Source organism: Chiloscyllium plagiosum, unplaced genomic scaffold (genome assembly GCF_037043375.1).
Source record: "Chiloscyllium plagiosum isolate Xiang-an unplaced genomic scaffold, Cpla_swu_hap1 HiC_scaffold_13, whole genome shotgun sequence".
In the NCBI taxonomy this organism is placed as follows: Eukaryota; Metazoa; Chordata; class Chondrichthyes; order Orectolobiformes; family Hemiscylliidae; genus Chiloscyllium; species Chiloscyllium plagiosum.
The window spans coordinates 12,116,650-12,142,925 of NW_028270151.1; positions in this window are offsets into that span (position 1 = coordinate 12,116,650).

The window sequence follows — 26,276 nt, forward strand, 5'->3', positions numbered from 1 at the left end:
CACCATTTCCATGCAAACAGTTACATTAACCAACTTGCAGCCATCTTGGAACTCTTAATTATGGAGGACCAACTTTGGCCATGTTACTTGAAGGAGAAATGTTGGGCAGGACTTTCCGGTTCTTCCTCGACTAATGCCATGGGATAAAACCATGAGACCATAAGATAGAAGAACAGCCGTAGGCCATTCGGCCCATCATGTCTGCTGCACCATTCAATGATTGAGTATTGCTCAACACTCCACTTTCCTGCCTTTTCCCTTTAACCCTTGATTCCCTTACTGATTAAAAATCTGTCTATCCCAGTCTGGAATATAATCAATGACCCAGCTCCAGTGGCCCTCTGTAGTAGAGAAATCCACACACTCACAAAGATCTGAGAGAAGAGATTCCTTCTCATCTCTGCCTTAAATGTGTGACCCCTTATTCTGAGATATGCCCTCTGGTCCTAGACTCTCCCAGAAGAAGAAACAACCTTGTATCTTTTTTATCTGCATGTGATTAATTTACAGCTGCAAACCTCCTCTTGATTTCAAAGGAACCTTTTCATGTTTGTGTTGCAACACCAACTCTGAAAACTTCAAATGCTGTTCAGTTCCAAGGGTTGCGCTTTCCATCATTGTGTTGACGGTCTACGGGCTGTGGTATTTTTAAATTGAATGCTATGTTTCTCTTACAGTGACTATGTGAGGATATGGATAAAAGAAACCGATCGCTCGACATTTTGCATAAACTGGAAGCTTGCCATAATACCAGAGGAAAGGAAATGGTCTGTTTGAAACAGTGGGCTGGAGAGGCACATGGACACATCTGTCAGGTCATTGTTTTCCAATGCTTTACAGTCGAACACTGATGTGTGAGATTGAAGAAACCCACCCCCCAACCTGTTCCTCCGTGACATTGATAACTGTATCGGCGCCGCCTCATGGTCCCATGAGGAGCTTGAACAGTTCATCAACTTTACCAACACCTTCCACCCCGACCTCAATTTCACCTGGACCATCTCAGCAAACTCCCTCCCCTTCCTGGACCACTCCATCACCGTCTCTGACGACCGACTACAAGCCCACTGACTCCCACAGCTACCTAGACTACACCTCGTCCCACCCTACCTCCTGTAAAAATGCCATCCCTTATCCCCAATTCCTCTGCTTCTGCTGCATCTCTTCCCAGGATGACTAATTCCACCTCAGAAAGTTTCAGATGGCCTCCTTCTTCCACGATCGCAACTTCCCTTCCCACATGGTTGACAATGCCCTCCAGCGTATCTCCTCCACTTCACGCACCACCGCCCTTGAACCCCACCCTTCCCAACACGACAAGGACAGAAACCCCCTGATCCTCACCTTCCACCCCACCAACCTCCGCATATAACGCATCATCCTATGCCACTGCTGCCACCTCCAAATGGACTCCACCACCAGAGAAATATTCCCTCTCCACTCCTATCAGCATTCCGAAAAGGCCATTCCCTCCGTGACCCCCTCGTCAGGTTCACATCCCCCACCAGCCCAGACCCCACTCTTGGCACCTTCTCCTGCCACCGCAGGAAGTGCAAAACCTGTGCCCACACCACTTACCTCTCTTCCGTCCAAGGCCCCAAGCGATCCTTCCACATCTGACAGAACTTTACCTATACCTCTACCAATGTCATCTACTGCATCCGTTGTACCCGGTGTGGTCTCCTTTACATCGGGAAGACAGGACGCCTTCTTGTGGATCGTTTCAGAGACCATCTCTGGGACACCTGCACCACCAACCCCACCACCCTGTGGCTGAACACTTCAACTCCCCTCCCACTCCGCCGAGGACATGCAGGTCCTGGGCCTCCTCCACCACCAAACTGTTACCACCTGACGCCTGGAGGAGAAACGCCTCATATTCTGCCTCAGAACCCTGCAATCACACGGGATAAATGTGAATTTCAACAACTCCCTCATTTCCCCTCCCCCCCACATTATCCTAATCCCAAGCCTCCAACATGGCACTGCCCTCCGGACCCATCCACCACTGCCCCCTCTGACCTATCACCTTCTCCCTCACCTTCATCCACCTAGCTTTCCCAGCTACCTCTCGCCAACACCACCCCCCTCCCATTTATCTCTCAGTCCCGACCCACGACAAAATAACATTCCTGCTGAAGGGCTTATGCCCGAAATGTCGATTCTTTCGCTCCTCAGGTGCTGCCTAACCTGCTGAGCTTTTCCAGCACCACACTCTCGACATTGAAGAAACATTGTTGAACATCATCATCAATTTATGGCATTTATGTGGTTAATCTGCAGTTTGACCCCCTACTGGTTTGCAGCTGAAAGTAGTTTGATTCTTGCTTTTAAATCTATTAAACATCTGTCAGGAATAAGTAATATTTTGGACCTTAGAACCCAGGAAATCTGAACTGAGGCACACAGCTAGCAAGGCAGTTGGTGGGTATCAGATGAGCTTTGCTGTGCTCAGTAGAGGAGAGTTTTAACACTGAAGTACTTCAAACATACATTGTACATTGAGGAGCAGACACACACATCTCAATGATATCTGTATGGAAACATTTATTTTAGTCACTTGTCATACAGAGCATTAGCATTAGCAAGCCAGTTCTGTTTGAACCAATCAGCAGCCTTTCCTCATGCAGTATAAATTGTTGTTCCCTTTGACTTTTGGCATTCTTACATCTGTCTTGATGAGCAGAGGCTTCAACAATATTTGTAAGCCTCAAGGACTTGTTGTTGTACAAGCATTATTAAATCAAACTTTACAAATTCCAGTCCATTTCTAAATAGTGCAAGATCTGGACAATATCCAGGTTTGGGCTGACATGGAAAGTATGATTCATGCTACACAAGGCATAGGCAATGACCATCTCCAACAAGAGATCATCTAACCACCACCCCTTGACGTTCAATGGCATTAGCATCATTGAATTACCCTACTATTAACATTCTGGGGCCTACTATTGAGCAGACACTGAATGGGAATGGCAATATCAATACAATGACTACAAGAGCATGTTAGGGGCTAGGGATACTGCAGCAACTGACTCACCTCTTGACTGCCCAAAGGCTGTCCAATGAGTCACAGCCTCAGAGTGAAGGAACTGAGATGGGGAGAAATTTCTTTTCAGTGAGTGTATGAAACCCATTGCCACAGAGGGCTGTGGAGGCCAAGTCATTAAGACAGAGAGAGATACGTTCTTGATGAGTAAAGGGATCAAAGTTATGGTGAGAAAGCAGTAGAATGGTGTTGAGAAACATATCGGCCATGACTGAAGGGTGGAACATTTTTGAAGAACCGAGAGGCCTAATTCTGCTCCTTATCTGTTTCTCAATCCCATACTCCACCTTCTCCCTGTAATGTTTGAGCATCTTACTAATCAAGAAGCTATCTCTGTCTTAAAGACACTCAATGTCTTAGCCTCTGCAGCCTTCAGCAACAATGAATTCCATAGATTGACCACCCTCTGGCTGAAGAAATTTCTCCTTATCTCTATTCTAAAGGTCATTCATTCAGTCTGAATTTGAAGACTCAATAACAAGGGGATATAATTTTAATGTGAAAAGCAGGAGCGTTAGTGGGGATTTAAGGAAAAGCTTTTGCAGTGAGAGGGTGGTGAGTTTCTGGAATGCACTGCCTGGGAGAGTTGAACCAAGAAACCTCACAACCTTTAACAAGTTCTTAGATCAACACTTAAAGTCATAACAATCACGGTGGCTCAGTAGTTAGCACTGCTGCCTCAGGATGCCAGGGACCCAGGTTCGATTCCAGCCTCAAACGACTGTCTGTGTGGAGTTGGCATGTTCTCCCTGTGTCTGCATGGTTTCCTCCCACAGTCACAAAGATTTGCAGGTTCAGTGAATTGGCTATGCTGAATTCCCCATAGTGTTCAGTGTAGGCTAGGGGCATTAGTCAGGGGAAATGTAGAGGAATATGTGGGATACTCTTTGGAGGGTTGGTATGGGCTTGTTTAGCCAAATGTCCTGTTCCCACATTGTAAGGATTCTGTGATTTAAGGGCCTAGAGAATGTGGTGATTAGGTTCAAAGGGCCTAATTGGTTTTGTAAGACTCTATGGACCCTCCCAAACAAGAGTACAACCCTCACCTCTCTGCTTTTGTTCTTCATGAATGACTAATTAATAGAAATAAAAATTGTGAAAGATGTAAAAAGAACTTCCAAGGCAGTCAGTTGTTTTGCGGTCACCATTGAAACAACTTTGAGGGAAAACCATTTTCTATTTGCAGCCAAATGGCAAACACATTCTGCAAACATGGTGTCTACAATCTTTCTCTTCTGTCAATGGATGAAAAAGAACTTGGTTCTTTGGATTTGGAGCAACTTCCTAAGTAATTGACAGGCCAGTGCATTGAAGTGCAACCTTTTCAGTCACTTGCAAAATGCACCCCATAAACTATTTGTCTAGGACACAATGTTGTGGTGTACCCACTATGTGGTGATACCCATCTGTGAAGCCATTTGACAGCGTTCTCTGTTGAAATCAACTCAATATGTTTTTTTTGTAAATTATTCATCAAATGAAAAATAACCTGGAGGGAGCCACTGCTAAATATGTACAGCTGACACTACTCCAGCAGAGAATTGAGGAGAGAAATGCGAAATGTAGATGATCACCAGTCTGAAGGGAAACAAGTATCAGGAGTCAAATCGACAGCCAATTATGCAATAGCAGGTAATAGAAATAAATGGGTGTGTTGAGAGTTGGAATAAGTTGCAAAGGATCTCTTCTCTTCCCATGTATGACTTTTAATAGGCAAATTACTGCACCCATGAGTTTTCCTGAGATGGAAGAAACTTGGTTCCCTACACGGATTTTTCTGAAGATCAGAAGTGAAGTACTCATAGAATCATATAGCACGGAAGCAGACTCTTTAGTCCATGCTGACCATGTTCCCAAATTAAACTAGTCCCACCTGCCTGCGCTTGGCCCATATCCCTCCAAATATTTCTTATTCATGAACTCTTCCAAATGTCTTTGGAAGGTTGTAACTATACACACATCCTTCACTTCCTCTGAAAGTTCTCTCAACAGATGAACCATTCTCGATGTTAAAAAAGAAGCCTCTCAAGTCTTTTTAAAATCTTTCTCCTCTCACCTTAAAAATATACCCCTGGTCTTGAAATTCCCCACCCACAGGAAAAAAAACGCCAGCCACTCAGCCTATCTATACCCTTCATGATTTTATAAACCTCTATAAGGTCACCTCTCAGCCTCCTAGGCTCCAATGAAAACAGTCCCACCCTCTCCAGCCTCTCTGTATAACTCAAACCCTCCATTCCCAGCAACATCCTGGTAAATCTCATCTGTTAAAATAGATAGCAGGTACAAATCTTTATTACTCTCATAAAAAAGAGGCAAAAGTTACCCTTCAGTGCTCAATGGATCAAAGAGATCTTGGAATATTGAAAGGACATATTGTATATAGAGAAGGCAATTACAAACAGAAAAGTAGTGAAGGATTCATTAATAAATGCAACGATCCAATGCCCAAGGTTGATTATTTCACTAAATGGTGAAAACATTCAAAGCACTTTGTGGCCCTATTTCATATTGCGATATTTACCTTTACTACCATACCAGGCAGTTAATTCACCACCTGACCCACCAGGGATACCCAAAACACAATTAGTGTCATGGTCGAGAATGCATAGAGCCAAACAATTTTGATTAGCCACAAAAACAGCCAAAAAATCCACAGTGACTTTGTATTCTATTTTGTTTTATAGTAAAATAAGTTGTAAATTATACAGTGCCACTATAAAAGTGCACATATTTATAGGGTCATAGAATCATAGAGGTGCGCAGCACAGGAACTGACACTTCGGTGAAACTTGTCCATGCCGACCAGATATCCTAAATCCATGTACTCCCATTTGCCAGCACTTGGCCCATATCCCTTCAAACCCTTCCTATTCATACCCCCATCCACATGCCTTTTAAATGTGGTAATTGTACCAGCCTCCACCACATCCTATGGAAGCTCATTCCATACACTCATCACCTTCTACATGAAAATATTGCCCCTTAGGTCTCTTTTGAATTCTTCCCCTCTCACCCTAAACCTATACCCTCTAGTTTTGGACTCCCCCTACCCGGGGAAAAGACCTTGCCTATTCATCCAATCTATGCCTCTTATGATTTTATAAATCTCTATAAGGTCACCCCTCAGCCTCTGTCACTCCAGAGAAAACAACCTCAGCCTATTCAGCCTCTCCCTATAGCTCAAACCCTCCAATGCTGGCAACATCCTTGTAAATCTTTTCTGATCCCTTTCAATTTTTACAACGTCCTTCCTATACCAGGAAGACCACAATTGCAATCAGTTTTGCAAAAGTTCTGTCAGCCACAATATGACGTTCCAACTCTTATACTCAATGCTCTGACCAATAAAGGCAAGCATACCAAACACCTTCTTCACTATCTGATACAATGGTCCTGAATATCTGCTGACTGTAATTCTAGGCTGGGATTGTGCCACATCAGTATATCCATGAAGAACTCCAGCACAATTTGGTAGATCAAGAAGAAAGCATCATGATAAAAAAAATTGAAAGAATCATGAATACTGGAATTCAGAAACAATAATGGAAACTGCTGGAGAAACTCAGCAGGTCTGGTCACATCAGGGCAGAGAAAGCAGAGTTAACAGTTTGGGTCCAGTTATTCTGCTTCCGAACCCACCTTCAGAAAGCACCTTACTTGCTTGGGTAAAGAAGAAGGTCCAAAACGTCAGATAATTAAAATCGATCCCCCCTTACAGTCACAAGCCTTGTTTTTGTGGTCAATCTTCCTGAGTCTACATAAAATGCTTGACCCTTGTGCAAATACAGGCTCAGTTTGATAGAATCTCTGTTGAGATGTTCAAGTCCGATTGGTCCTGTACTGTTGAATGTCAGCATGACCTTGGCAGACCCTACCTGCACCACACTCTCTCTCATGTCCAACAAAGTAAGGATTCCCAGGAGATGGTGACAATGGGTGATATCTAAAAGGCAGAAGGTCACACTGGCAGGTGGAACACCGTTTTAGAGAATTAAAAACATCTTGTTATAGCAAGAGAGGTAAACATCAAAAATAGATGGAAAAATAAACAATTGTTGGTTGCAAATAATAGAGTGGGATTGCTTTAGGTGCAAAGATTTGTTTTAAACATCTCTACTTTTGACATCCATAATATTATTTCTCAACATATGAACAAATAAGAATTCAAAAGGTAATTGTATGCCATCTGACTGATTTCTATTTACTGATGTTTTAATTGCCTTCTCCTACACTGCAGAACTAATCCATCCTTTTAAAAAGTGATGGTGCTCATATATTACCTTCACCAATTTCTTGAACTCAGCACTCCAGCTCTGCATCTCTCTTCAATGATTTTGTGCTATCAGTCTTGACTGCTTGCTGCTCGGTGATGTTACTATCTTGAGATCTCAGTCAATCTATTTTCATCAGGCTGTCTTCACCAGCTCCTTCATCTTTCAACATTCTGGGGGAATTCTAAACTTGGAAGTCAGCATTTCAGCACAAAGTGATTTGCGACTTCCGTGGATCAACTCTATCCAAGTTGATCATAGCATCTCTGGGCTCAAAAACTTATTTGATATTTCAGCAGTGATATAAATAATTGAGAATCCATTGGAACTTTCAGAAGAACACCAAAATGTACTCCCACCGAGATCAAACAAAACATTTGGTGATAGTGGTCACGATTTCCTGGCCTTTATTATGCTCATGGACAGGGATAGGAAGGTATGGATTAGATTAGATTCCCTACAGTGTAGAAACAGGCCTTTCGGCCCAACAAGTCTACACCAATCCTCTGAAGAGCAACCCACCCAGACCTGTCCCCTTACCCTAGATTTACCCCTGACTCATGCACCTAACACTATAGGCAATTTAGCATGACCAAGTCACCTAACTTGCACATCTTTGGACTGTGGGAAGAAACCAGAGCACCTGGAGGAAACCCAAGCAGACACAGGAAGAACGTGCAAACTCCACACAGACAGTTGCCTGAAGTGGGAATTGAACCCGGGTCCCTGGCGCTTTGAGGCAACAGTGCTAACCACTGAGCCACCATGCCGCCCCAAAGTACTTAATTGGGGGAGGGGAAATGATAAGGCTATTAGGCAAGAACTGGGGCACCTAAATTGGGAACAGATGTTCTCAGGAAAATGCACAACAGAAATGTGGAGGTTGTTTAGGGAGCACTGGCTGATAGTGCTGGAGAGATTTGTCCCACTGAGGCAAGGAAGGAACGGCAGGGTGAAAGAACCTTGCGTGACAAGGGATGTGGAACATCTATTCAAAAAGGAAACTTACTGAAGGTTGAGGAAGCAAGGATCAGACAGTGCTTTAGAGGGTTACAAGGTAGTCAAGAAGGAACTGAAGAATGGACTGAGGAAAGCTAGAAGGTGGACATGAAAAAGCTTTAGCGGGTAGGATTAAGGAATACCCTAAGGTGTTCTAGACCTATGTGAGGCACAAGAGGAGGACCAGACTGAGGATAGTGGAGAGACGTTGCGCCTGGAATTGGAGGTAGTAGGTGAGGTCCTTAATGAATATCTTGTTTCAGTATTCACGACTGAGAGAGACCTTGATGTTCCTGAGGACAGTGTGAAACAGACTGATATACTAGAACAGAAGGGTGTACTGAAAAGTTTGAAAAACATAAGGATGGATAGATCCCCTGGGCCTGACGGGATATAGGCAAAGTTACTACAGGAAGCGAGGGAAGAGATTGCTGTGCCTTCAGTGATGTTCTTTGCCTTCTCACTATCCACTGGAATAGTGCCAAATGACTGGAGATTGGCAAATGTTAAACCCTTGTTCAAGAAAGGGAATAGGGATAATTACAGACCAATCAGTTTTACGTCAGTTGTGGGTAAAGAATGAGAGAGGATTCTGAGACACAGGATTTTTGATTACATGGAGGACCACAGTTTGATTAGAGATAGTCAGCATGGCTTTGTGAAGGGCAGGTCATGCCTCACAAACGTTATTGATTTCTTTGAGGATGTGACAAAACACATTGATGAAGTTAGAGCAGTGGATGTAGTGTACATGGATGTTATCAAGGCATTTGATAAGGTTTCCCATGGTAAGCTCATTCAGAAAGTAAGGAGGCATGGGACACAGGGAAATTTGGCTGTCTGGATGCAGAATTGACTGGCCCATAGCAGATAGAGGATGGTGGTAGATGGAAAGTATTTAGCCTGGAGCTCGGTGACCAGTGGTGTTACTCAGGGATCGGTTCTGGGACGTCAGCTCTTTGTGATTTCTATAAATTACTTGCTTGAGGAAGTGAAAGGTGGGCTAATGAGTTTGCCAATGACACAAATGTTGGTGGAGTTGTGGTTAGTGTGGAGAGTTGTGGTTAATGTTGTAGGTTGCAACATTGACAGGATGCAGAGCTGAGCTGATAAGTGGCAGATGGAGTTCAAACTGGAAAAGTGTGAAGTGGCTCACTTTGGAAGGTCAAATTTGAATGCAAAATACAGGGTTAAAGGTAGAATTCTTGGCAGTGTGGAGGAACACAGGGATTATGCGGTCCATGTCCTTCGATCCTTCAAAGTTGCCACCCAGATTGATAGGGTTGTTAAGAAGGGGTATGGTGTTTTGATTAGCAGGGGGATTGAGTTTAAGAGCCACATGGTTATGCTGCAGCTCTATATAGACCTGGTTACACCACACTTGCAATATTGTGTTCAGTTCTTGTCACCTCATGAAGGAAAGATGTGGAAGTTTTAGAAAGGGTGCAAAGGAGATTTACCAGGATGCTGCCTGGACTAGAGGGTTTGTCTTATGAAGAAAGGTTGAGGGAGCTAGGGCTTTTCTCATTGGAATGAAGAAGGATGAGAGGTGACTTGATAGAGGTGTACAACATGTTGAGAGGCATTGATAGAGTGGATAGCCAGAGACATTTTCCCAGGGCGGAAATGGCTATCATGAGGGGCATAATTTTAAGGTGATTGGAGGAGGATTTAGAGGAGATTCCAAAGGCAGGTTCTTTACACATACACATTGGTGCATGGAATGCAGTGCCAGCAGTGGTAGTAGAGTCAGATGAATTAGGGACATTTAAGCAACACTTAGATAGGCACGTGGAATTTAGTACAATGAAGGGTATGGAGGTTAGTCTGATCTTAGAGTAGGATAAAAGGTCAGCACAACATTGAGGGCTGTGCTGTGCTGTTCAATGTTTAACATGGTTTTGATTGGCCAATGGTGTTTTCCCTCTTGAAACATTTAATCGGAAGTGAATAGCAGTATTAGAGTACTGTTTCAGGAGAGTAGCAACTCAAAGAATTTGGTGAGAAAGGGAATACAGCTCAGCAAGGGAGGAGATGTTGCACTGGCCTTGTATACGAGAGAGACAAATCTGACTGAGAGAATGGGAAATAATGATACCTGAAGGTTGAAATACAAAGGTCTTAATCTGGTGAATATGAAGAATTTTATTTCTATTTTTGAGATTTGCTGGAAATTTTGTTGATGGTGAACCTGGGTGGAGACTGAGTGCAGGGACAGAGGTGTCAAAGCAAAACAGAGAAGCCCTCAGCAGAACCTTGATCACAAAAGACAGCATCTGATAAACAGCCGTGACGATATTATGATGGGGGTGACAGCTGAATTGTGGCAAAAGGTTTAGAAAAGACGCAATAAAGTGAAGGTATGGCAGGGAATCTTGGACACATGGAAATCATAGAACTGAGTACCAGTTGGGAGGGACTATGAGATATTCTTCCAGACAAGGTTGGATAGCCAGGTATGATAGCGATACCATTGGTGCATCACCCTCACCAACAGGGCTGAATCTGGTGACAGTGGTCATTCCTTTGCCGAGTGCAGGCAGACCCAAATCAAAAGCACCGTGGATAGCTCAGCTGAGGGGTGGGGACGGTGTGAACAATTGGAAGGGCAATAGTAGTAGCAGATTCAACAGTGAGAGGAAGAAACTTTAACTGCAGATGTGAGCCCTAGATGGTCCTCCTTGTGTAACGGTTAAGGATATTAGAAAGCAGCCACAGATCATTCTGAGGTCAAAGGGAAGGTCATGGTCAATTTGGGCATTCTTGAGATTGGCAGAAAGAGGAATGGGACCCTGAAGGCAGAGTTTATGGACCCAGGAGAGAAAATGAAAAGCAGACACTTGGACAGAATCCAAGGAGGATCTTTTTCACCCAGTGTTTGGTGGGAACCTGGAGCTCACTACCTCGAGTCAACAACCCATATAACAATAAAGACATCTTTAGATATGCATGAGATGCAAACTACATGTGCAGAGACCAAGGAATTTAAAATAGGATTAATCACGGTGGCTGTTTATCACATGGTATGGACACAATGGACTGAGTGTCTCCCTCCATGCCATAAGTTTCTATGATTTAAACATTCGCATCCCCCATCCACGTAACCATGCAGAAAAGCAAGTGGGTGACTATCAGCTATGCATTTCTGGATCTGTAGTTACTGGAAATACCCTTGATCTTATTCCTTTTTTGCATCTGTTATTTTGAGCATTCGTTTTCTACATGTCTAATTTGTTCCCCTCCATTTTCCATTCCAAACTTTTGCACAGTTGTTACTGCTATTATTGAAGTACCAATCTGACAGTCGAGTGAATGTGTGAGGATGCTGCCTGGTGTCGTACTGACCTCGAAAGCCTGTGTGGGTCTTCAGTTTGAACCCTAGATAGTTGCTCCTGAGACAAACAAAACCATTAGGTTGGGCAATGAATACTCATGTGTAAAATTGGGTTTCCTGTCTAAATAACTATAATACCAACCACAATAAAGCTAATCCCGTCAGCATGGTTCACTCCTGATAATATCTGGAAAGAAAAAAAAGTCTGTTCAGTTCTAAGTGATAATGTCTATTGCGAAATTAGGGGAAGGATGTACTGCTAATGTTGCTAGATTCACAATCCAGAATACCAGGCTAATATTCTCAGGTATTTCCTCATTTCCCTTCCCCCAACCTTGTCTCAGTCAAATCCCTCGAACTCAGCACCGCCTTCCTGACCTGCAATCTTCTTCCAGACCTCTCCACCCCCACCCCCACTCCGGCCTATCACCCTCACCTTGACCTCCTTCCACCTATCGCATTTCCAATGCCCCTCCCCCATGTCCCTCCTCCCTACCTTTTATCTTAGCCTGCTGGGCACACTTTCCTCATTCCTGAAGAAGGGTTTATGCCCGAAACGTCGATTCTCCTGCTCCTTGGATGCTGCCTGACCTGCTGCGCTTTTTCAGCAACACATTTTCAACTCTAATATCCTCAGGATGTCAGTTTTGGAGATCACAGTAGTAGATAGTGAAATTTGATTTCAATAAAAATCTGGAATAAAACGCTAGCAGCCATAGGACTACTGTTGAATCTTGTAAGAATTCTGGTTTACTCATGCCCTTTCAGAAAGGGAATCTCCCATCCTGATCTGATCTGGCCTACACTTGGCTCTAGATTCACGGGACTGTGGATGATCGTGACCTGCCTCTGGGAAATTATGAATGGGGATTAAATGCTGGCCTAGCCAGCAATGCCTACATCCCGTGAATAAATTATAAAACCAAAGCTTCTATTAGGTATTAAAAATGCTAACATAATTAAATAGGTCATAAGTCATCCCTTCACTTGCTAATCAGCTGTTGACACTTTACTCACACAGTCTGACACTTTTAATCACCTGCGAAGACTTTTTATTCAACCTGTCGACACCCCACTCATGCTATTTGCATGATCTTTTGACACTCTTAATTACCTGGAATTATCTTGGCATTATCTCTCTGCCTATATATTCTGTGTCTGTGTGCTTCCCTCCACTTCACCTGATGAAGGAACAATGCTCCGAAAACTTGTGATTTCAAATACACCTATTGGACTATAACCTGGCATTGTGACACTTTGTTAATATATATCAGATGAGTCAAGGTTACCAATCTTCACGTGTGACCCTGGAGAGTGTGAATTAGCAGGCTAACCTATTTAGGGAGAAAGGAGAGAAGTCATCTTTCATATTTCTGCCATTCTGTCTCTTTCCCAAGAAATTATTCGTTAGCTAACATGTGCAAGAATTCTCACGGGCTTGTATCATCCCTGACCTAGACGTAGAAGGACAGTAATGTTGTCGCTACTGTTGCCATGGTAACCAAGTGTGTTGAGGATCAGATCTTGTGGTCTCTATGGATGACTTCTTCATTGAAGCCACGCAGTCAGGAATTCTGTACACAAATTAAGATGATAGTGATGGTGATGATGGCATTTACAGGGAGGTTGGGGCATGGTTTATATCATACTCACTTACAGGACATGGACAACATTGCATAGAGTATACAGCATGGAAATAGACCCTATTCTCCAACCAGTTTGCACCAACCATGTTCCCAAACTAAACTAGTCCCAGCTGCCTACGCTTGGTCCTAACCTTTTCCATCAATGAATTTATCCAACCGTCTTTTAAACACATTTATTGTATTTCTCTTGTTACCCTGGAGGAGTTGGTGGTGAGCAGCTTCTCAAGCTAAAGATAAAATAGTTTGTTGTTAGATAATACCTTTAAAGGTGCTTGACTGTTTTCCTTCACAAGCAATTTAGGACAGCAAGATTCCAACTGTAGCACTGATGGGCAGAGTCCATGCAAGGAAATTCTCCGAAGGTTTGTAAGGCTATTCAGTCATATTCCAGTTTAAAGGGTCTCATCATTGTATTATTGTAACAGAACCACCTACTGTTATGATGTGAAGAGGTTGGGAGGGGGTGTGGGTCGCTGGTGGAGGAAGGAAAGATTACTTTCCAATGCATCTATATCTCCATGCATATAACAAACTCATTCTTGCTGAAGATTCATTGATGTGTGTAAATTTTTGCTCAGCATCCACTTTTTTTCTTTTTTTGCCAGGTAGTTGTTAAGCATGGCATTCAAACAAGCTTCTAGCTATAATAACATTTCTTTCTGCCCTATCTTATATCTTTGCATGCGTACAGTGTGTAACAAAAGGATGTCACTCTGGTACACATCTTTTGGGTCCTTATTATTCCACTTCATTTTTTTCCCCTAGAACACAAAGATAGAATTACATCATATACCACAAAGAATATATTTATACAGACTGTGGTTTGTTCCATCGCAATTAGAATTTTTATACCATTGCAAGGCAGTTTTCTTTGTGATTAGAGTTGGGATGTGGGTCAACAAACAAAAATGTCAGTTGGAAACCTTTGATGTTGCCTGAAATTCCACATCTTACAATTATGATTCCAATGTAGATTTACTGTTGGTGCAGAATATGTCTCTTAAATTGGCTATTTCTCAACAATAAAAGCTGCCCACTAAGGGTGCTCATTTCAGAAACAGTGGTGTAAGTTTTTATTTTAAAGTTTATTCTTTTATTGCAAAAATATACTTTATTCATTAAGATTTGCATGGATGTTGCCAGGATTGAAGGGTTTGTGATATAGGGAGAAGCTGAATAGACTGGGACTATTTTCCCTGGAGCATCAGAGGCTGACGATGACCTTATATAGGTTTATAAAATCACGAGGGGCATGGATAGGGTGAATTAACAAGATCTTTTCCCTAGGTTGGGGGAGTCTAGAACTAAGGGTATAGGTTTAGGGTGAGAAGGGACAGATTTAAAAGAGACCTCAGGGGCAACATTTTCACTCAGAGGGTGGTGCATGTATGGAATGAGCTGCCAAAGGAAGTAGTGGAGGCTGATACAATTACAACATTTAAAAGGCATCTGGGTGAGTATGTGAATAGGAAGGGTTTAGAGGGATATGGGCCAAATGCTGGTAAATGGAACTAGATTTATTTAGGATATCTGTTTGGCATGGACATATTGGACCAAAGGGTCTGTTTCTGTGCTGTACATCTCTATGACTCCATGGCTCTTTAAAAGTTACCTTTCAGCACATAGAGTCATAGAGATGTACAGCATGGAAACAGACCCTTAGGTCCAACCTGTCCATGCCGACCAGATATCCCAACCCCATCTAGTCCCACCTGCCAGCACCCGGCCCATATCCCTCCAAAGCCTTCCTATTTATATACCCTTCCAAATGCCTCTTAAATGTTGCAATTGTACCAACCTCCACCACTTCCTCTGGCAGCTCATTCCATACACGTACCACCCATATACAGGTACTAGAAAGTTCAGCCATATTGTAATCTTTGAATATAAATAAAAAATTAGAATTTTACATTCCCTGAAGTTGCAAAACCCAATGACATTTACGATGCAATTTACATTTTGAGGTAAAGAGAGGGTCTGAAAACTGAACAGACCCCCATTTAACTTTGGCAGATGGCGGTCTTTCCCCACCACACCTTGGCAGCAGCTGCACTAAGTTTTAGAGTGTCCCTCTGCCCGTAGTCCTGGACCTTGGAATGTGCCAGTCTGCAACACTCAGTTGAGGTCAATTCTTTCCATTGAATATCAATAGATTTTGGACAGACCAAAGAGTATTTTTCACTGAGTTGATGGTCCTCCTGGTCCAGTCGATGTTTGTCTCTGTGTGCGCCCCGGCAAACAGACTGTACAGCACACAGCCCTGTGTCACTGAGGTGCTCGGGACGAACATCGACAAAAACCACTGCATCTCTCTCTGGACCTTCTTTGCAAATGCACATTCCAGCAGGAGTCATAGAGTCATAGAGATGTACAGCATGGAAACAGGCCCTTCAGTCCAACTCACCTATGCCAACGAGATATCCTAAATTAATCTAGTCCCATTTTCCAGCACTTGGACCATATCTTTCAAAACCTTTCCTTTCATATACCCATCCAGATGCCTCTTAAATGTTGTAATTGTACCAGCCTCCACCACTTCCTCTGGCAGCTCATTCCACACATGCACCACTCTCTGCATGAAAAAGTTGCCCCTTCGTTCCCTTTTAAACCTTTCCCCTCTCAGCCTAAACCTATGGCCTCTAGCTTTGGACTCCACCATCCTGGGGAAAAGACTTTGTCTATTTATCTCACCCATGGCACTCATGATTTTATAAACCTCTATAAGGTCACCCTTCAGCCTCTGATGTTCCAGGGAAAACAGCCTCAGCCTAGCTTGAAGGAGCCTCTCTGGGAGAGCTCACAGCACAGGAACAGATAAGTGCATAGTTTTAATGGGAGTAGATTAGGTTAGGATAACTGGTCAGCATAGACAAGTTGGACCAAAGGATCTGTTTCCATGCTGTACATCTCTATGACTCTATGACTCTGTTCAGCACCTCCCTATAGCTCAAACCCTCCAACCCTGACAACATTATTATAAATCTTTCATGAACCTTTCAGGTTTTACAACATCTTTCCGATAGCAGGGAGACCAGAGTGAGATGTATGCCCGACTCAAGCTCCCCTTACCTCAGCCGCTTCAAGGGCAGCGTGTGGGGCGCACAGAGACTGAGTGGGTACAAAGGATCTCACCACCAGCCAAGCTGTGTTTTGATGTTTATTGAAATGTTACTGTGGATGAATTTTACAAATCTGTATTTTGGGACAAGACAACTAAGATAGAACAAGTGCCGCCATATTGCAGGCATTTCTGATCAAAATCCTATCTATTTCAGATGTAGGAAAGAAAATGATTTAAGGTAGCTATTGGATAGAGATGTAATTTTGAATGAGTGTGGTGTGTTTGTTGTGTCTCCAGATTTGTGATTGATGTGATCGAGAAGTTAAAACCATATAATTAACGCGGCTGTAATGTGATCAGTGAACAGCTATAACAATTGTTCAAAAAGGATGATGTTCACAAGGGTAAAACAAATTTATTGTTAATTTATATTCCCCCCCCTTAACCTCCCATTTCTTGGAGGTGCTGATTCATTGCAAATAATTCCATGACTAACTATTCTTCACCACTGAGCTATTGCCAAAAATATCAGTGAGATATGTGATCATGTTGGGAGGGATGAGAGTAGGAGGAGGGTGAGAGGGTAATTGGCCTGATGTCGGATCCACACACACACACACTGGATGCTGGTCAGAAACAATGGCTCATTGTTTCACCTGCCAAGCTGGGGATTTGGTGGCACTTTGACGACAGTATTTTATGTGTCTGTAGATAAACTGACTTGAGGTGCTCCATAAATGCACCACTTTTTTTTAAGCACCAGTCCAGCTGTGCACATACCAAGACTCAAACTTGAGATCTCCCTGATTTGCTTTGTTGTCTAGGACATTTCACAAAAAATTGCTTTCTGAGTTATTTTTAAAAGTAAAAGCTAATTTTCTCCTCATTATACCTCAGGTAAGTGCCATGTACCAGCTAGTTCAAAGTATTGTTGCCCATAAAAGAAAGCTTGACAGTGGAATAGTTTAGTTGAAAAATGTGGTGCTGGAAAAACACAGCAGGCCAGGCAGCATCCGAGGAGCAGGAGAATCGACGTTTCGGGCTCATTCCTGAAGAAGGGCCTATGCCCGAAACGTCGATTCTCCTGCTCCTCGGATGCTGCCTGGCCTGCTGTGCTTTTCCAGCACCACATTTTTCAACTCTGGTCTCCAGCATTTGCAGTCCTCACTTTCTCCTAGTGGAATAGTTTACTCAACAGGCTATCCAACTACAGAAAAATCAGAGGCACGCCTTGTTTTGTTTTCCACAAGAGATTATTGTATCATTATCCAAATGAGTCATAGAGTCATATTCATGGAGTCATACAGGACAGAAACAGACCCTCTGGTCCAATCAATCCATGCTGACCATAATCCCAAACTCAATTCATCACAACTGCCTGCACATGAACCAATCTTTTTAATGTTGTAATATCATATCTGTATCAAAAAGTTGTTCCTCATGCTTTAGAGCCAAAGAGTCTTAGAGTCATACAGGACGGAAACAGATCCTTCGGTCTAACCAGTCCATGCTGAACATAATCCCAAACTAAACTAGTCCCACCTGCCTGCTCCTGACCCATTTCCTTACAAACCTTTCCTATTTATGTACTTATCCAAATGTCTTTTAAATACTGTAATTGTACCCACATCCCCCACTTCCTCAGGAGGTTCACTCCCCACACGAACCACCATCTGTGTAAAAAAGTCTGCCTTCATGTATTTTTAAATTTCTCTCCTTTCACCTTAAAAATGTGTCCCCTAGTCTTGAAATCTCCCACGCTAGGGAAAACACAGCTTATAGTATCTTCATCATAATTTTATAAATCTCTTATCAGGGTCACCCCTCAACTTCTAACGCTCCAGTGTAAAAGGTCCCAACTCACCGAGCCTCTCTTTATATCTCAAACCTTCCATTTCCAGCAATATCCTGGTAAATCATTCCTGAACCATCTCCAGTGTAATCTTTACCAATCCAAAGATGCTGAGTCTGACAGTAACTTTCCATAATGGCCTCAGTTGGATTCAATAAGTCACCATTGATTAAAGACCAGGCCAACCTCCCACTGAATAAACCTGGCAAAAGACAAAGAGATCTTGAGAAAAAAAACCAATTATCTCGGAATAAAGGGCCACATCTTTATGACAGATGTGAGAAGGAATTTCTTCTCTCAGAAGGGAGTGAATCTGTGGAATTCTTTACCACAGAGGGCTGTCGTGTCATTAAGTATATTCAAGGATGAGATGCACAGATTTTTAGACAGGAAGTGAATCTAATTAATGGGAAAGGGCAGGGAAATGGAGTTGAAGATTGTCAGATCAGCCACGATTTCATTGATTGGCAGAACAAACTTGATGGGCTGAATGGCCTTTTTCTGCTGCTCCTCAGATGCTGCCTGAACTGCTGTGCTTTTCCAGCACCACTCTAATCTAGAATCTGGTTTCCAGCATCTGCAGTCATTGTTTTTACCTATTTCTGCTCCTATGTCTAATAGTCTGATTAAGCTGATGAAATAAGTTGGGGTGTTCTTCAAACCGGGGAGAAAGTGAGGTCTGCAGATGCTGGAGATCAAAGTTGAAACTTTATTGCTGGAACAGCACAGCAGGTCAGGCAGCATCCAGGGAACAGGAGATTCGACGTTTCAACTGTGTTCTTCAAACCATCAGCCAACATGTTTTTGGTGCTTCTAATGTGGGGGAGGAGGGGGGGTGGGGGGTGGCGGAAGGGGGGCAGTATTGGGAGGAGGCAGTGTTGTATACTGCACCTTGTTGATAGTTGTACACTCACTGTCCAATTATGGCATGCAGAAAGAGTTAGCCTGTCTAAGTTTTGAGGAGAAGAATTATGGAATTGGCCCTCCAAGTCTTGAGGGTGCTGTATTATTAAATTGTCAGCCCTGCATGAGAAAAATATAGCTAGAGCTGAGAATTAACAGATCGGCCATGATCTAATTGAATGGCTCAGCAGACTCGATGGGCCGAATGGCCTACTTCCGCTCCTATATCGTGCGGTCTTCTCTATTCTTTCATTTGTCTCATAGATAATGTTTATAAACTGTCACCTATGAAGTGTGATGAAAAAACAATCTACAGACCTGAGATCTAGTATTGTTAGAATACTGATGAGCTGATGTTGCTGGGTTTTAGCTGGTGAAGTAAATGAAAATTTGTGCAATTCATTTCACAGCTTAGTTCTGATTGACAGCAGTGATTCTGTTCCTAAACTGAGACAGGAGAATTATCCTCTGTCAGTTACTTGTCCGGCATGTCAAATGCAGTGTTTTATTGTTTTTTTCAACAATCTTGCTCATCAAGAGAAGGAATGCTAATAGTGTCAGTCCCACAAAAGGAACAAGGTATTAGCCCATTACAGAGACAAAGGCATATTGCAACTGTTCGATCCACTGGGCTCATATCTTAACAGAATACAGAGATTTTATTATTGGAGGTGCTATCTTTTGAATGGGATGTGAAACTGAGGCCCGGTCTGCCTAAGGATGGATGAGAAAGATCACCTAGAATATATACAGAAGGGCTAAAGGTTTCTCTTCCATCACCTGGTTAACATTCACCCTGTGGGCAATTAAACTAAGAGAGATTATTTGCTTCTTTATCCCACTGCTGTGTAGGAATCATGCTCAGATCAAGTGGAATGTTTAGTAACTTTAACTTGATTCGAAAATGAATGTTGAAACTTTATTGCTGGAACAGCACAGCAGGTCAGGCAGCATCCAGGGAACAGGAGATTCGACGTTTCGGGCACAGGCCCTTCTTCAGGAATGAGGAAAGTGTGTTCCAGCAATAAAGTTTCAACTTTGATCTCCAGCATCTGCAGACCTCACTTTCTCCTCGAAAATGAATAGTTAATCAAGAGAATATAAAATGAACTTGTTGCAGACAACATGGGTCTGGTTAACCTAACTGAATTCTTGAGTTATCCGGACTGGTTGAATTAAATACTGCTGAAAATGTGTTGCTGGAAAAGCGCAGCAGGTCAGGCAGCATCCAGGCAACAGGAGAATCGACGTTTCGGGCATAAGCCCTTCTTCAGGAATGAGGAAAGTGTGTCCAGCAGGCTAAGATAAAAGGTAGGGAGGAGGGACTTGGGGGAGGGGCGTCGGAAATGTGATAGGTGGAAGGAAGTCAAGGTGAGGGTGATAGGTCAGACTGCGGTGGGGGCGGAGAGGTCAGGAAGAAGATTGCAGGTTAGGAAGGCGGTGCTGAATTCGATGGATTTGACTGAGACAAGGTGGGGGGAGGGGAAATGAGGAAACTGGTGAAATCCAAGTTAATCCCTTGTGGTTGGAGGGTTCCTAGGCGGAAGATGAGGCGCTCTTCCTCCAACCGTCGTGTTGTTGTGGTCTGGCGATGGAGGAGTCCAAAGACCTGCATATCCTTGGTGGAGTGGGAGGGGGAATTGAAGTGTTGAGCCACAGGGTGGTTGGGTTGGTTGGTCCAGGTGTCCCAGAGGTGTTCTCTGAAACGCTCCGCAAGTAGCCGGCCTGTCTCCCCAATATAGAGGAGGCCACATCGGGTGCAGAGGATGCAATAGATGATGAGTGTTGAGGTGCAGGTGAATCTGTGGTGGATATGGAAGTTTCCTTTAGGGCCTTGGAGGGAGGTGAGGGGGGAGGTGTGGGCGCAAGTCTTGCACCTCCTGCGGTTGCAGGGGAAGGTGCCGGGAGTGGAGGTTGGGTTGGTGGGGAGTGTGGATCTGACGAGGGAGTCACGGAGGAAGTGGTCTTTACGGAGTGCTGATAGGGGAGGGGAGGGAAATATATCCTTGGTGGTGGGGTCCGTTTGGAGGTGGCGGATTAAATAGCTGAGTAGATGTGTTTACTCAAGATTCAGCAGGTATGTGACTGAAGTCTTACACAGAGGGTTTGTTAGGAAAATGGAAGTCTACGGAATGTGCTGAATCACTGGATTGTTATGGGGCAAATAGAGGCCATTCAGCACATCATGCCTGCACTCGTTCTATCCCCAAGTGCCAATCTCCTGCCTTTTCCCCATTTCCCTGCAAACTATTTTGATCTAAATAACCACCCAGTGTCTCTTTTGAATGTTTCAATTCAGCCTGCCCCCACCACATTTCCAGACAGTGCATTACACAGCCTAACTACTCGCTTTGTGAAGATTCTTTTCCCATGTCACCCCTTTGTGGATCACCTTCAATTTATGCCCATTCATTCTTGTCCCCTTTATGAGTGGGAACACCTTGACCCTATCTATTCTATGCAGCCCGCTCATGATTTTGAAAACCTGTCTCAGACAGTCATAGAGAGTTACAGCACAGAAAAAGGCCCTTTGGCCCATCACGTCTGTGCTAGTCAAATTACCTCTCAGCCTTCTTCCCTCCAAGGAGAACAGTCCCAACCTCTTCAGTCTATCCCCACAACTGATGTTTCTCATTCCTGGAGCTGTTATAAATTGGATAAGTGTGAGGAAGTAAAGGAAAGTGGGGGAGAAATGTTTTCTCATACTTGGAAGAGGTTTGTAGTGGTGTTTGATAAAGTGTGGAGCTGGAACAAGCCCAGCAGGTCAGGCAGCATCGGAGGAGCAGGGGTTTTGACATTTCAGGTCAGGAACCTTCATCAGTCCTGAACCATTGACTCCCCTGCTCCTCTGAAACTTCCTGACCTGCTGCGTTTGTTCCAGCTCCACACTTTATCAACTCTGACTTTCCAACATCTGCAGTCCTCACTATCTCCAAGTTGCAGTGATGTTCCTCAAACATCAGTCTTGGGTCCATAACCTAAATTCTAGTGTAGGAAATAATATTATAAGTCATAAAGATGATACAAAATTTGGGAAATCGCTTGATAATGATGAAGAAAGTTGTAGACTTCAGGTTAACGCACACATTATGATGAAATGAACAAAATGGGACTTCAATGCACGAACATAAGAAACGGGAGGAGAATAGGCCATTCAATACCTCAAGCCTTCACTGCCGTTCAATAAGACAGAGGTTCACCTGCCTCTCTTCCAACCTAGTTTGCTGCATCAGGTGCTCCCAATTTGGTCTTCTCCGTGAATTGGAGGAACAACACCTCGTCTTTCGCCTGGGCAGCCCACAGCTGGGAGGACTCAACATTTAGTTCTCCAATATCAAGTAACCAACCATCCTATCCCACAACTCCCTTCCCAGCCGCTCCCGCTTCCTTCCACTCCTGCCTGCCACCAACCAGATTCCTCCAATTGATCGACCAGGTTGTACCCTCTACCTGTCTTCACTCATCCCCACTTCACCACCCTCTCCCCACCAAGCCCTTTATCTGCAGCTCCCCCCAAACCCAACCCAATGCCCCCACCCCACCCCCGCATCCTGAAGAAGGGTTACACCTGAAACGTTGACTTCTTCACCTCCTGATGCTGCCTGGCTTGCTGTGTTCTTCCAGCCTCCTGCCTGTCTCTTTTGGATTCCAGCATCTGCAGGTTTTTTGTCTCTAATCAATACGATTATGGCTTTTCTGCCCCAGGCTTCAACTCCTAGTTCATGTCAGCTCCTCATGGTCCTCAACTCCTCAATATTTCAAAAAATCTACTCCCTCTTTCAATATATTCAATGATCTAGCCTTTCACAATGCTCAAGGGTCGAGAATTCCAGACGCTCACGATGTGTTAGAAGAAGAAATGCTTTCACTCCTCAGTTTTAAGTGAGTGCCATCTTATTCTGTAATTAAGCCCCTAGTTTGTGATTGCCTCACTAGGACAAACATTGTCTCAACATCTATCCTGTCAAGCCCTTCAGGACACATTATGTCCAACAAGATTAGTCCTCATTTGTTTAAACTCTCACAAATAAAGGTCAGGCTTGTTTAGCTAATCTTGGTAAATCATCCAAAAAGGGAGAACGTGAGTCCTGCAGATGCTGGAGACCAGAGTCGAGAGTGTGTTGCTGGAAAAGCACAGCAGGTCAGGCAGCATCCGAGGAGCAGGAGAATCGACGTTTCGGGCTGAAGCCCTTCATCAGTAATGAGGCCTCATTCCTGATGAAGGGCGCCGGCCCGCAACATCGATTCTCCTGCTCCTCGGATGCTGCCTGACCTGCTGTGCATTTTCAGCAACACACTCTCGAAAACATCCCAAGAATCAGCCTAATTCATTTCTTTTGAATTGCTTCCAATGCTGGCATTTGTTTAAAATGCAGGGTTCAAACTGTACGCAGTATTCCAAGTAGAGCCTGAGTGATATCCTATACAGTTGTTTTTAAGCTTTAACCTCAGAATTAAAGGTAAAATTCCATTTACCTTCTTAATCATTTGCTGCATCTCCATGTTAACTCTCTGTGTTTCAGACACAAGAACACTCAAATCCCCCTGTAATGCACTTTATGTCATCTCTCTCAATTTAAATAACAATCTGCCTTTTGATCCTTTCTATGAAAGGAGGGATATAGACTGGCTGCTGACAAATGGGACTAGATTGGGTTGGGATAGCTGGTTGGCCTGGACGGGTTTGACCGAAGGGTTCATTTCCACGCTGTACATCTACATGACTCTAAATAGTAGAATCTCTACAGATTATAAGCAGGCTTTTCAGACCCTCAAATCCACAGTGATGCTCTGAAGAGCAATCCATGCAGATCCACTCCCCTCCACCATGCAACTTTGCTAATCCACCTAGTCTATACATCTCTGAACACTATGCGCATTTTAGCATTGCCAACCATCTAACCTGCAGATCTTTGGGCTGTGGGAGGAAACCCAGGGAGAATGTATAAACTCCACATAGTTGCCCGAGGCTGGAATTGAACACGCGCAGTGCCAACCACTGAGCCACAATGCTGCCCCGTGCATGACATCATACTTTCCTACATTAAATTCCAACTGCCAAGTTTTTGTCCAAACCCTGAACCTATCGATACCTCCTTATGCCCTCGTTAGAACATACCCTCCCAACATTAATAAGTCTGGATACCATACACTCTGCCTCTCCACAAAGTCATTAATAAAGATAGTAAATAACTGAGGCTCCAGGTCTAATGCTTGTGGCATTCCACTAGTTACACCTTTCCAAAGTGAAAAAGACTGATTAATCCCAACTCTCTGTCTTCTGTGTATTAAGTAATTTCTCAATCCATGCTAAAAACACTACTCACAATACCATTACCTCCCGTCTTGTACAACAAACCTTCATGTGAATGTCTTCTGCAAATCCAGAGCTAAACTACATCGAGTGACCCTCTCTTTACCAACTTGGCTTGCTTTATCCTCAATGAGTTTTAGCAAATTTGTCAAATATGATTTCTCTTTCACAAAACCAAGTTGATTCTGTTTGATTGTGTCAAGCTTTTCTCAATGTCCTATTTCTTCCTTAGTAGTGAACTCTAGCATTTTGACAACAGCCGTCAGGTCGTTTGCCTTTGTTTTCCTGCTTTCTGTCTGTCTGTCTGTCTGTTTCTCTCATATTGAAAAGAGGCACCACGTTAGCTGATTTACCATTGTTTGGAATCCCCCAAAATCTAGTAGCTCTGGAATACTTCAAGCAATGTCTCCACCATCTACACAGCCAGTTTCAGCAGCCTATAGCTTCCGTTTTCTGTCTCCTTCTTGTATTGAAAAGAGGCATCACATTAGCAGCTTTCCAGTCATCTGGAATTCTCCTGGAATTTGTTGCTGCGGAATACTTCAACCAATGCCTCCACTATTGCTGCAGCCACTTTCTTTGAAACCCATGGATACGGGCCATCAGGCCCTCGTGACTTGTAGGAGAAAGTGAGGACTGCAGATGCTGGAGATCAGAGCTGAAAATGACTAGTCACCTAGTGACTTATCTGCCTTTATCCCATTCATTATTCAAATGCTTTGTTGCTCATGATAAAGGCTGTTAAAAGATTGTCAGTCCCATGAGCACTTTCTTTAGCTGTGATTATTGGGAGGTTTCCTCCTTTATGAAGACCAAACAAGGTATTGATTTAGCTATCTATCATTTCCCTGCTACCCATTATTAATTCCCCAGTTGCATCAAGTTAACAGGGAGGCAATGACTTTTTGGCATTAACACTAGACTATTAATCCAGAAACTCAGCTAATGTTGTGGGGACCCGAGTTTGAATCCCACCACAGCAGATAGTGGAATTTGAACTCAATATCCAAAAATATCTGGATTTAAAAATCTACTAATTGCTATGAATCCATTGTCAATGGTTATTGAAAAGCAAACCCTGGTTCACTAATGTCCTTCGTGGAAGAAAATCTGCCAACCTCACCTGGTCTGACCTACATTTGACACACATGGTTGACTCTTAACTGCCCTCTGGGCAATTATGGATGGGCAATAAATGCCAACCTAGCCAGTGATGCCTCATCCTGGAAACAAAATCCTCTGTGGGTTGCACACATGCTTTAGCTATGCAGAGAATGTGAAGAGATGCAGATTAGGGGGACCAAGGTGGAAAGACATTAAATAATAAATAGTCTGATTCTAAAACATACAGACGAACCAAGAGATCTTGGTGTTGAGATACACAAATGCTTAAGAGTGCCAAGGTAAGTTGTTAAGTTGACTGAAGACCATATGAGGAACTTAGATTCATTAACAGAGCAGTATAACATGAAACTAAAGAATAAATTAAAATAGTGATTGTTGGAAATTTATAAATCATTGAATAAGCTTAGCCGGTGCTATGGGGACAATTCTGGGCATCACAATTTTCGAAAGATGTAAAAGTCTTGGCAAGTGTACAGACAAAGATTACCAAGATGTTCCCAGGAATGAGGGACGGATTACAAGGAGAGGTTGCAGCAGTTCAGATAGATCTCACTTGAACAGAGAAGTTTCGGGGTGAACTAAAGGACATTTTCAAGAAAATGAAAGACCACAAGATCAGAAGATATAGCAGTAGAATTAGGTCATTCCACCAATCGAGTCAGCTCCACCATTTGATCATGGCTGACACGTTTCTCAACCCTATTCTCCTGCCTTCATCC